The sequence below is a fragment of the Ochotona curzoniae genome, unplaced genomic scaffold (genome assembly GCF_017591425.1).
Source record: "Ochotona curzoniae isolate NIBS_2020 unplaced genomic scaffold, NIBS_Ocur_1.0 contig_2927, whole genome shotgun sequence".
Classification (NCBI taxonomy): Eukaryota; Metazoa; Chordata; class Mammalia; order Lagomorpha; family Ochotonidae; genus Ochotona; species Ochotona curzoniae.
The window spans coordinates 3,329,669-3,342,510 of record NW_024465654.1 but is presented as its reverse complement, the minus strand read 5'-3'; the positions used below and the strand labels follow the sequence as shown (position 1 = coordinate 3,342,510).

The 12,842-nt window shown below is 50.3% G+C and overlaps 1 pseudogene; it reads right to left on the bottom strand.

The window, feature by feature from the left end:
* Positions 1-12,160: 12,160 nt before the first annotated feature.
* LOC121155612 lies at positions 12,161-12,285 on the bottom strand (annotated as a pseudogene).
* Between the last annotated feature and the right edge of the window lie 557 nt (positions 12,286-12,842).

Below are 12,842 nucleotides of genomic sequence, written 5' to 3'. Positions count from 1 at the left end.
TTTTTATGTGTGAGCATTTTGCCTTTGTGTGTGTGTGTATGTACCACATTTTTCTTCTCCATTCAGCAGTTGATTAAGATCTAGATTGTTCCTGTTTCTTGATTATAGTGAATAGTACTGAAATATGCATGGAGTGTGAATAGCTAGGTGGTGCACTTGTTTTGTTTTCCTTGGATATGTGTGTATATATACAGCAATAAGATTACAGGGCCATAGAGGACTTCTACTTTCATTGGTTAAGGAACCTACCGCTGTTTTGTGCGTAGTTGTACTCACTTACACCCTTATTAACAGTATGCATGTGTTTCCTCTTCTCCAACCTTGGCAGCATTTGTTATCTTTTGTCTTTTTGGAATCAATTCAGGAATCAGCTGGGATTGTGATTTTGGTTCTTGTCTTTCTGATGATTGATAATACTGAGAATTAGGGCATATAGCATTATCCATGTGTATTGTTCTTTTGAAAATCAGCTGTTTAGATTTTGTGGTATTTATGTATGTATTTATTAGCAGTGTGTTAATCAAGCCTGAAAGACCAGCTGTGCATCTTAGGAAAGAACTGAAAGCCCAATCTGTACTCAGAATAAAATATTTATGGATATGGTCTTGGGTTCTCTGTTTCACTTCCTCCATTCTTTCTCTGAGCTGTTGGAGAGGGCTTCCTAGGTGTGGCGTTTCCAGAGCTGACCTCAAAATCCCGCTCATCTTTCCTCAAGTCACTCAACTACGATATACCCAGGAGAAGGAAAGCTGTGTCTGAGTTAAAGTGGGCTGGACCCAAGTGCCATAAAAGCTTTTCATTGTTCATGATTCCTCAATCACGCAGAACCAGTGTGGAAGGAACAAAGCATTTATTATTGGACTACTTATATAAAAATGGAACACAAGTCAGAATTATCCTGTCTGGACAAGAATGATCATTCCTGAACCTCTAGTCTGGATCAAAAATGTGACCACAGTTTCAGTACAGGCATATTGATTCCTCCAAGGCAAATGCAGTGTTTGTAATCTCAACATCTTTACTTTCAAACTCCACTTCTTCACGCAGGGTTCTCTCCTCTTCCAAATTTTTCTCTGCTGAATAAGAAAAAAAAAAACCAGAAACATGAAACTCAGTGCCTCATTATAATCATGCCCAGAGACAAGAAAAGAACTGTGAGTATCCTGACACAACAAGCTAATCCTCTGCCCTGTGGCGTCTGCACCCCGTGTGAGTGCTGGTTTGTATTCCAGCTAATCCATTTCCCATCCAGCCCTCTGCTTATGACCTGGGAAGTCGGTGGATGATGGCTCGAGTCCTTGGGCCCCTGTACCCACGAGGGAGACCCATATCATCCACTTTGTTATATGTACATCAGTGTTTGACTATAAAATTCCTATAATCTCTTCAGGAATGCACAATCGCACGTCTCTAACCAAAGACATTCTGAACAATTGAGGAATTTTTCCCACAAAGCATCAAAATGTTCACCAAACTAAATCTTCCCATGATATTACATTCCTCAATTGTCCTTTATAACAATTCTGTTACACTAGTTGCCTTTGTTTAGAAAATAGGATCGCACGATCTTTGTATAAACCCATACCTGCAATTCAAGAACACAGACAATTCAGATCCTTTCTGGGGTCACAGAGCAGTCAAGAAAGGTGTCGAGGTAAAATAGAGCTTACTAGGGCTGGCTCAGTGGCTTAACAAGATAATTTCTTGTTTTGCAGTGTCGGTATCCCATATGGGCACCAGCTGCTCCACTTCAATCCTACTCCCTGTTTATGGTCTAAGGAAGCAGTGCAGAATGTCCCACGTTGAGCCCCTGCAACCAGATGGGAGACCTGGAAGAAGTTCCTATCTTCAGATCAGCTCAGTTCCAGCCAATCCAGCCATGTGGGGAGTGATCCAGTGCATGGAAAATCTCTATCCATCTGTCTCCCCTCCCTCTCGTATTAAATCTACCTTTCCGATAAAAATAAATAAATCATAAAAAAAATAGAGTGTATGCATTCATCCATTGATGGATGCCCCAGGCTGTCAGTGTTGTCTTGTGCTGCAGTGAACATGGAACACGGGTGTTGTACACAGTCAGGGAAGCGTTGACAGGCCCCGAATAAGGAGACGGGCTGCCTTGGTGGAGCAGTGCACACTGTGTATGTGCTGAGCTGCTGTGCTGTACCTCATAAAAATGTGCAAGTGTTCCATGTTAACCAAACACGTCTCCTAAGGCTTGAAAGACAGAGGTGTGGAGAGCTGACAGAGCTCTTCCATCTTCCGGTTCACTCCCCAAGTAGCCCCAGTGCTTAGAGCTGTTCCCCCACCGGCCAGGACATCTGCAAAACCGCTCTGTCTTTCCCCTCTGCGCACAGAGGCAGCTGGAATTATCTGACAGGCCAGAAACATCCCAATTACTGGTGCACACAAGTGGAAACTAGGTAAGTGTTCAAAACACAAACTTGGCCTTGAGGCATTTGCACTCCGAGGTAGAAGACTTGGGGTCAGCAGGGAATTGGCCGGCTGGCACCTGCAGAGCTGGAGAAGCTGTGGCTCTGAAGAAGGACCTGGGAGAGGCACAGCACTGCTGCGAAGTACCTCAAACAATGCTTTAGGACTGCAAGAACACACAGTGGAGGGTAGAGACATGCACCTGCTGCCGGCTGCGCAGCCCGCACCGACGTCCTCACTCAGATGAAACCTCTATCAAGACTGACACAATGACTGCATGAGAAACACTCCACTCACCAGAACTGCTGCCTGTTTTTATAGTTTTAAATTTTTTTTTATATTTTTATATTCTTCATCTAATTTCTCTGTCCCCTTCCCTAACCTTGAACTTACTGCTGTATATATGATACTGAATTTCTTTGGCACTTCCTTTTTTAAAAAAGGTATTTTTAAATTTTTATTGGAAATTCACATCTTCAGAGAGAAGGAGAGACAGAGAGAAAGAGCTTCCATCTGCTGGTTCATTCCCCAAGCGGCCACAATAGCTAGAGCTGAACTGATCTGAAGCCAGGAACTTCCTCCTTGTCTCCCACATGGGTGCAGGGTCCCAAGGCTTTGGGGCCATTTTCTACTGCTTTCCCAGGACACAAGCAGGGAGCTGGAAGGGCAGTGGAGCAGCTGGGACATGAACCAGTGTTCATATGGAATCCCAGCAAATGCAAGGCAAAAACTTTAGCCACTAGGCTACTGTGCTGGGCCCTTCCTTGGCACTTGTAACACAGAGTCACCGAGGCTTAGAGTTCAGAGAAACATGGGTGTCATTTTCCAGAAAATGGAGTACAGACAGGGCACAGATTCCATATCTCACACCACAGCGGGCTCTTCGTTCCCCATCGTCCACAAGCTCTCCCCATCCCAGACCCTTTTACTTATTAGAGCCTACCTTGATGCTCTCTCTTTCTGCAGTAATGGATCAGCAGGAAAGAGAGAAAAAAGAAGATGCAAGGTCCCAGGATGAAACCAAGGATGCCAGTCACAAGGATGATCCCAGGGGCAGGATCTGAAGGGGTCGCGGACAAAAGCATGTCTTGAGTTAAGAAAGGACCCAGGAGATCCTGCTTACTCACGCGGTGGGCGCTGCGGATGAAGTCACCGCCGCAGGCACAATGGCACTTTGTGAGTCTCTGGGGTTCCGGCTTGACTGCCCCTGCTAGGCGAGGCCTGAGACCACTGAGTAACAGGTGCTTCGCTACCGACCAGTCACGTGTTCAGAAGCCCCAGCCAATGAGGGCTCAGAGCACAGCGCTTGGTGCTCAATTTTTTTCTTCTCAATATTCTGTGTGAAGCCAAGCCGCAGAAAGGGCGTTTTTATGAAGGAGAGACTCATGACCCTTTTCTTCAGGGCCAGTGTCACCCGTGCGAACGTGTCTGAAATATGATCCCCCTGGAGCATCTTAAATTGTCTCTCCGGTCACACGGGATGGAAGGAAAGAAACACGGCACCTGCTTGAATACGAGACACATCTTCTCCACAGTCTGGACACCGAAGGAAGAACTTGCACTTGCCCAAGCACCACCATGACACTGACCTTGAGTCCTTGATTCTATATTTCTGAGAGGTCCTGGGTCCGCTTCGGGCAGAAGTGCCCCAAGGAAATCCAGCGATGCGGGCTGCAGCCTCACCCGCACTGTAAGGGCACTTAGACTCATGGAAGCCCTTTCCAAAAGAACAAGTTTACATTGCTACCACATCCGTGCCAGCAAAGTCGGGGTCCCGCGGGATGCCTGGGGATTTTCTCTCCTCTCGCCATCTTATCCTGCCAGAGAGCCACACTCGGTTTGCAGCCACGACCCTCCGGTTCCCACCTCTTTCGCCACGTGCCGCTGTCCCCCTGAGGTGTCCCTTGCAAGATCCGATGTATCTCTCTCTGAACGTGTCAAGTTCCCTCTGCTAATAAGAACACCTGTGGGACCAGGAGCCACCTGGTCCATTATGACCTCATTATAATGGCAATACACCGACAGAGATGCGTTTCCCAGCCAGGCCACATTCTGAAGTTCTGAACTGGGATGAATCTGGGGGGTGATACTAATTAACTCAGCACATCACGGCTTTCCCCCAAAGCTGTCGTAACTCACTCGCCCTTACGGGGTTGCAGCCCATAACCTCAGCTTCTTCAATCACGGGACGCCTCACCCAGCACCTGTATTTAATTACCACAAATCATGGAAAACATTTGTCATTGGGAACTGGCTTATTTCACTAAAAATAATAGCTTTTTTTTTTTTTTTAGTACTTTGTGTATTTCCCTACAGTTTTAACACTCCATTAGGTATCAGTAAGCATACATCGATATTTCATTAGAGGTTAATATATAACACCGCCTAGCCTAAACTGAAATCAATGTTCTGCATTTTATCTTTATCAAACCACATCCCACTGGCTGCACGGAGCACTGAGGGGCTGACGGCTAAAACACTTGCTGGGCTCAGCGTTGTGGTGTAATGAGTTAGGTCTCTGCCTGCCATGCCAGCATCCCATATGGGCACCTACTCAAATCCTGGCTGCTCTGCTTCTGATCCAGCTCCCTGCTGGTGTGCCTGGGAGAACAGCGGAGGATGGCTCAGTACCCCCATAGGAAACCCAGAGGAGGCACCCGGCTCCTAGCTTCTGGCAGGCTCAGCTCCAACTGTTGGACCCATTTGTGGAAGGACGCTAGCAGAGAGGTTAGGGACAGACCTGCTGGCTGCTACTAAGGTCACTTGGTGCCCTCTGCTGCTGGGTGCCCTCTGCTGCTGGGTGCCCTCTGCTGCTGCTGGGTGCCCTCTGCTGCTGGGTGCCCTCTGCTGCTGGGTGCCCTCTGCTGCTGGGTGCCCTCTGCTGCTGCTGGGTGCCCTCTGCTGCTGGGTGCCCTCTGCTGCTGGGTGCCCTCTGGTAGAGGCTTGGCTGCATCCGGCGTTTGGACTCCCGTAGTTTTTGTCTTTCTCTCCCTGGAGTTTATGCAGGTTTTCATCTTCTATGGCTGGATCATTTGTTGAAAGACATTGAGTTCCCTCAGCTCACTTACCCTAAAGAAGTAAGTAAATAAGTGGGCCCTGCGCGGTAGCCTAGTGGATAATATCCTCACCTTGTACGCCCTCCCAGGCACTGGTTCACATCCTGGCTGCCCCACTCCCCATCCAGCTCCCTGCTTGTGGCCTGGGAAAGCAGTCAAGGCCAGCCAAAGCCTTGGGACCCTGCACCCACGTGGGAGACCGAAAGAAGCCACTAACCATTGCGGCCGCTTGGGGAGTGAACCAACGGATGGAAGACCTTCCTCTCTGTCTCTCCTTCACTCTGTGTATCTGACTTTCCAATAAAAATAAATAAATCTTTTTTTAAAGATCATGCATTAGGGTCATAAGCCATCAGATGGAGGCTGGGGGCTGTGGGTGTGTACACACATGTGCGTGATACACCAATCAATGTTTCGGGTGCTTCCCTGGAGGCTCGCGCTGGCCTGTGGCACCTCAGATGAAGCCACGTGTATTCCATATAGAGTGCCCGGCGCCAGTGCTGCCTCCACTTCGATCCAGCTGCCCGACAATGCACCTGGGAGGCAGCAGATGATGGCCCAAGTTCCTACCACGTGGCTGGAGTTCGTGCCACGTGGGCGACCAGGGTAGACTTTCCAGCTCCTGGCTTCTACCTGGCCAGGCCCCAGCGCACGTAGGCATTTGAGGGGTAAATCAGCAGATGGAAGAATGTAGATAAATAGAAACGCTGGGAAGGAGAAAGGGGTCTATCTATGTCGTCTTTTTTATATCTTTCTTTCTGCCACTCTGCCTTCTGAGTGAAGAAAGATATTTAAGAAGTAAAAGTTTTTAAATGAAAATGAGAAGGGTGGCATGAACGGACTAGGGAGGGCCAAGTGGATGGTGCAGTTCCAAGTAGGGCCAGGAGAGGGAGCGCTAGCTTGCTGGAGGCCAACTGACTGCTTCTAACTCCAAGATTCGGAACAGTGGGGCCGTGGTCGTTAGCTGAGTGCATCAGGTAAGACTTTTTAAACTGATGAGGCCTCTGCTAACCAAACTTTGAGGACAATTTAAGCCTTTGGAATGTTTCTTTATTCCAAAACTATATGAAGTGAGACAGGTATAGTAACTCGACTTGAGACAGAACTGCTTTCTTTGGGAAATTGTAGATTCATTTACGCTGGAAGAATCGGGGGGAAAGGATTTCCAGAACGGTGGAAGTGTCCACTTGACAAGCACTTAGAACAGAGGCACAAGTGCTTGCTGAGGATAAAAGTGATATGGACAGGGCCTGGCACGGTAGCCTAGTAACAACGTCTTCAACTTACTTGCACCAGGATCCCATATGGGTGCCAGTTTGTATCCTGGCTGCGCCACTTCCTGCTCCATTCCCTGCCTGTGGCCTGGGAAAGCAGTGGAGAATGGCTCAAAGCTTAGGACCCTGCACCCGGATGGGAGACCTGGAAGAAGCTCCTGGCTCTTGGCTTTGGATCGGCTCAGCTGTGGCTGTTGCAGTCATTTGGGGAGTGAACCAGCAGGTGGAAGAGCTTTCTCTGTCTCTCCTTCTCTCAATGAATCTGTCTTTCTAATAAAAATAAATAAATCTTTAAAAAAAAAAAATAGCTCTCCCAGCTCTGACTGAGCAGTCAGGGCCCTCCGGGGCAGCCGTGTGTACATTAGGTGAGCAGAGGAAGACCCGTCCAGATGGGCCAGCCCAGATCGTAAAAGCCAGTCCATCCTTGGGCTCACCTAAGCCATTCTGTTCTGGACGTGATTTTTCTGCAGCGTGAAATAGCTAATACATCAAACTCAGAATGCTTCAAGTGCACTAGCCCTTTAAGAAATACTTCCCAGGCCATGGCTTGCAGCAGGTCCTGGCTCAGACTGGAGTGTCTGGTTCAAGTGCCTCTAGCTACTGCCTGCTTCCTGCTAATGCAGTGGGAGGTGGGAGGCAGCAGACGATGACCCAAATTACCTGGATTCCCACCACCCAGGCAAGAGCCCGGAGTGGAGTCCCTGAGCCCGCTCAGCTCCGCCCCAGATGCAGCCAGAGTGAACCAGAGAATGAAGGCTCTCTCTCTCCTCTCTCTTCCTCCCTCTTTCTCTTCCATTCTCTGCTCATGTCTTTTCCTCTTTGTGATTCTGCCTTTCAAATAAATAGACCCTTTAGAAAGGAGGAAAAAAATATGCTACTAATTGAAAAGCGAAGCTACAGCCTTAATGCCCACTGGTTTGCTCAGAGTTTTCAGGACTGAATCTTTAAATTACAACTGTATGCTTGGAAAATGACTTTTCAAATGAAAATGGTGGCTTTCTCTGAATTACAAAAGATTAATTAAAAACAATATACCTTGACAGGAAACAACTAAAATGAATACATGTGAATGAGGGTGGATATGATAATACAATATTAATTAAATATTTGTGTTCTTTAATAAAAACATATTATCACATTCATACTGTATTTTCTCCCTGTGGCCAGGGTTTGAGTCCAGCCATCTGGTTGGGATTGTCCCCCACGAAACCTTGCCTGGGTAAACACAGACCTGACTCTGGATGTGCCAGGGAGTGCAGGGTCAGGTTTGCTCTGTCACCTGCCCCAGTCAGCGCACACTGGTGGGTGCAGCTGCCTGCTCAGTTCCACTCCAGCCCCATCTCACACAAACTCATGGGTGCTGCAGTCAGTCCAGCCAACCATAAGCCTGGTCTTCACGCATGCCAGCAGGTGCCACAACCCAATCGGGGCAACCCACAGTAACCACTCCCATCAGACCTGCCCTCAGACCTGATTTTTGGGTGTGCCAATCTGTGTTGTGGCCTGACCCAGTCTGTCCTGCATCCCATCTGGCAGGACCCATGGGCCAACACACTTTAACACCTGGTCCACACGTATGTTGATGGGTGCTGCTGCCTTGACCAACGTGGCCCATTCCCTAGCCCTGGCTCTCGGGCTCACCAGGGGAAGACAAGCCCAGCCCAGGAGTGCCCATAGTTCCCCCACCAGGCAGGTTCCCAGCCTCAGATCTTGCACCTGCCAGAGATTACTTTGGTCCAGCCTAACATGACTCGTACCAAGTCCTGCCACTTGCCAGCTGGTACTATAGCCAACCTACACCCATTCTGGCTCTCATGCAAGTGGGTGTGCAGCCTGGCCCACCCCAGTCCCAGTTCTCATGTTCACAAGAGGAAGCAGCGGCCCAGCAGGGGTGTCCCTGAATTTCCCCCACCAGGCCCATTTCCAGCTCCAGGTCTTACACATAACCAGGTGCTGTGGCGCAGTCTGAGATGGCCCATCCCCGTTCACCTGCAGGCACTGCAGCCTGGCTGGCCTGGCCCGGTCCCAGCCTCACGTGAACTGGCAGGTGATGCATTCCAACACTCCTAAATCATCTGCACAGATAACCGGTTGTTGACACCTTTGCGTTTATCTAATTTTTATGTATTTCCCAGGCAGACAGAAATCCCACGTCCTGGTTCACTCCCCAGATGACCACAGCGCCAAGACGGAGCAGACTGAGGCCAGAGCGGGGAATTTCACGTAAAACAAAACAAAACAAAAAGCCGTTTTTGTCTCATGCAAAAGAGGAATCTTCCTGAAGACAATTTCAGTGTACAAAGCAAGGTTTATTCAAGATGTTAAAGATGGAACCCTCCAGCAGAGAGATGGAGGTTTTCAAGAAGGATTCCAGGAAAAGGTGGACGTGGTGTCCTATCAATGGCCAGCAAGCCACAGGCGCGTGGGGTCGAAGGCCGAGAAGGCCCCGCCGTGCTCCTGCTTCCATCAGCAAACACTGTCAAAAGTGTGATTGGCAACTTCTTTACGTTTTCACGATTAACTAAAAATTCAGAAGGGCAACTTTCTTTTCTTAAAAGATTTCTATTTTTATTGGAAAGTCAGATTTACAGGGAGGAGAGCGAGAAAGGTCTTCCATGCGCTGGCTCATTCCCCAAGTGGCCACAATGGCCAGAGCTGAACTGATCTGAAGCCAGGAGCCAGGAGCTTCATCCGGGTCTCCCACACAGGTACAGGGTCCCACGGCTTTGGGTCGTGCTCGACTGCTTTCCCAGCCCACAAACAGGGAGCAGGAAAGGAAGTAGAGCAGCCTATGGATACCAACCCAGCACCCATATGGGATCCAGGTGTTTGCAAGGCGAGGATTTTAGCCTTGAGGCTACTGCACCAGGCCCTCTTCCAGTTACTTAGTGTTTATTTTTTGCTACTAGGAAAGCAAAGCGTGAGACAGGGTGGGAGAGGCAGACAGGGAGAGAGAAGGCACATGCATGCACCTCGCTCCGCCCTCAAACGCCTTCTGCAGCCAAGGCTGGGCCAGCATGAGAAGCCAGGCCTCTCCTCGCCAACGATTTTCACTCTCCTTTTCCGAACAGCAGCTCTAGCAGGGCTGAGGTTATATCCCGCGACGGCTTTTATTTCCATTTTTCTGATGGCTCGTGACAGTATTTTTATACACTTTTTGGCCACTGATAGTTCATTTTTCAAGAACAGTCTATGCATGCCTTTACCCATTTCTAAACCAGATCGCTGGGTTTTTTGGCGGGAGGGAGGGGGGGTCTGTTGCTTGGCTTCCTGATACATTCTCCATATAAACACCTGTTAAAGTCAGTGGCTTGCAACTATGTTCTCTCATCCCGCTGGAAGCTCTTCACTGCACTGCCTGGTTTCCTGAGCTGAACAGAAGCTTCCAATCTGATGTACTCCCAGCTGGCTTCGTCATTCTTGTGGCCTGCACCAACTGAGGTACCAGGAGCCCTCTACCGTGAGCCTGTGAGTGCTGGGGTCTCCAAGCCCACTGCTCCTCCACCTGGTCATCATCATACGACCCCCTTCTGGGCTGGGAGTGGAGCAGCGGGTGTCCGCCCACCCTCACGTGGCCCTGGAGCCCGGGGTGTCCTGCACACTCTGCCCACCCGCCAAGCCCTCGGGAGGACCAGCCGCACTGCGTGTGCTCCTGTCTTGGCACACGTCCCCTCGGGAGCGGAAGGCCCCTGGGCCAAGCCCTGCAGCTCACTGCCTCCAGCTGGGACAGAGTTCAGCATCTGACCTCCACTCCCACGCTCCTCTTCGCCCTCGATTCCAACACGTACTCGGTTCACCGGACAGGCCTCCCACATCGGTACGCCACGCACCCGGGCAGGGGTGGGGACGGACAGATCCACAACGCCATGCCAGATCCAGGGACTATGATTTCAGTGGGCAGCAGCTGAAAAGGGGAGGGCGGGGAAATAAAAAAATAAGCACAACACTCTCCCAGGAGCCCCAGAAAGACTGTGAGCTCCTAACCAAAACCAGCCGAGGGCTGCTGTGAGCCACGCTGACGCCGCGCGCTCCAGAAGGCACCTATGCCTTGAAGAACAAGGAGCAGAGACCAGACCCACAGCCACTGCCTCCCCACATTTCCAAGAGTGAGAGGAGGGGATTTTTGGAAAGAACTTGCTCCCTTGAGTTTGCCAAGCGCCTGGGGAGCAAGCGTGAGTGTCGAAGGCACAGGGAGAGTGCCAGGAACCCACAGCCTGGGGTGGAGATCCGGACGGCCCAGATGGGACTGCAGGAGTTACAGCCACAGGAGTTGATGAACTCACCGTCAGATCCCGTGTCCAAGGAAGTGAGGACAAGAATGGGGCTCTGAGGAGCTCCAGCATCTACAGGGTAGACACGTGGGGCCCAGTGCAGTAGCCTAGTGGCTAAAGTCTTTGCCTTGTACTCACCGGGATCCCATGTGAGCACCAGTTTGTGTCCCGGCTGTTCTACTTCCCTTCCAGCTTCCCACTTGGGAAAGCAGTAAAGGACGGTCCAAAGCCTTGGGACCCTGCACCCATGCGGGAGACCCAGAAGAAACTCCTGGCTCCTGGCTTTGGAAGGGCTCAGCTCCCGGCTGTTGCAGCCACTTGGGTAGTGAACCAGTGGACAGAAGATCTTTCTCGCTCTCCTCTTTGTAAATCTTTCCAGTAAAAATGAATAAATCTTAGAGACATAAAGGAAGGGAAAGGAGCACCTTATAAGCAGATAGCAGGAGCTGGCATTGTAGCAGAGCAGGTTAAGTGCCACCTGCAATGCCAGCTGCTCCACTTTGAACCCAGCTTCCTGCTAATGGCCTGGGGTAGCAGCATAAGATGGGCCAAGTGCTTGGGCTGCTACTCTCACATGGGAGATCCGGATGAAGCTCCTGGCGTCAGCTCCCACCTGGAGCTTCCCACAGAGCGAGGCTGGAAGGAGGGACTCGGGCCTGTCCCGTCCTTGCCCTTGTTCCTGCGCTGCAGCCTCTCAGTGGAGCACAGGGCCCAGGCGCCTCGGAACCCGGACAGTTCTTCCACTGGCCAGCCCCACGACCCCAGTACAGTCCCACAGAGTGATTTTGATTCCTTCAGAGCACGTGTAACTCAACAGTTGTGGCTTGTGTATTCTCCCAGCCAGCATGTAACACAAACAGGGCACTCTGTCAGCCTTGTGAATTCTAGCCTGGATTCCGGAAACACCTGGGATGTGGCAGGGGCCACACACACACACACACACACACACACACACACACCTGGGATGTGGCAGGGGCCACACACACACACACACACACACACACACACACACACACACACGCTCGCGCGCGCGCGCGCGCTAAATGACCTGGGTGATTCCAAAGACATGCTGGAAACTGCTTCTGCCAGAAAAGCATCCTCCTCGACCCCTTCACGTGACCCAGAAAAGGCGAAGGGCATACACCCAGAGATGCGCCTTGGACCAGGTTCCATTCTTAAGCCATTCCTATTTAAAGATTAATTTGAAAACAGACACTATACTTGATCTTAGCCAAAAGGCTGAGAAATTATCCTCAAGATTTATTTACTTACTTATTTGAAAGACAGATGGGGTAAGGAGTTCGAAAGAATTTTCCATCTGCTGGTTCACCCCCCAAATACTCCCAACAGCCAGCTTGGGCCAGGATGAAGGCAGAGCCAGGAGCTTCTTCTGGGGTCTCCCCACATGGGCGCAGGGCCCCAAGTGCAGAAGTGGAGCAGCCAGGACTCGAACCAGCGCCCGTGTGGGATGCGGGTCATAGGAAGATCTACCTGCTATGTCACAACTCTGCCTCCTTGAGCCACTTAGCCAGCCACACATCTTCACTGAGCTGAGACAAGGAAACTGCCGCCTGGCCAGCTCACTGCCTCAGTGCCCGACGATCATGCTGCCACAAACTATCACATGTACACCAGGAAAATTTGGAAATTACCAAGAATTGTGACAAAGCAGAGGAAATCCACTAGGAATATTCCTTAGTACCTTTGCTACATGTTCAGGGTAACAATCTGCCAACCTTCCCTCCTGGCCCGTAAGCCGCAGCCTCTGCTGCCACTGGAAACGTTCCCAGGAACATCTCTAGCTTAGA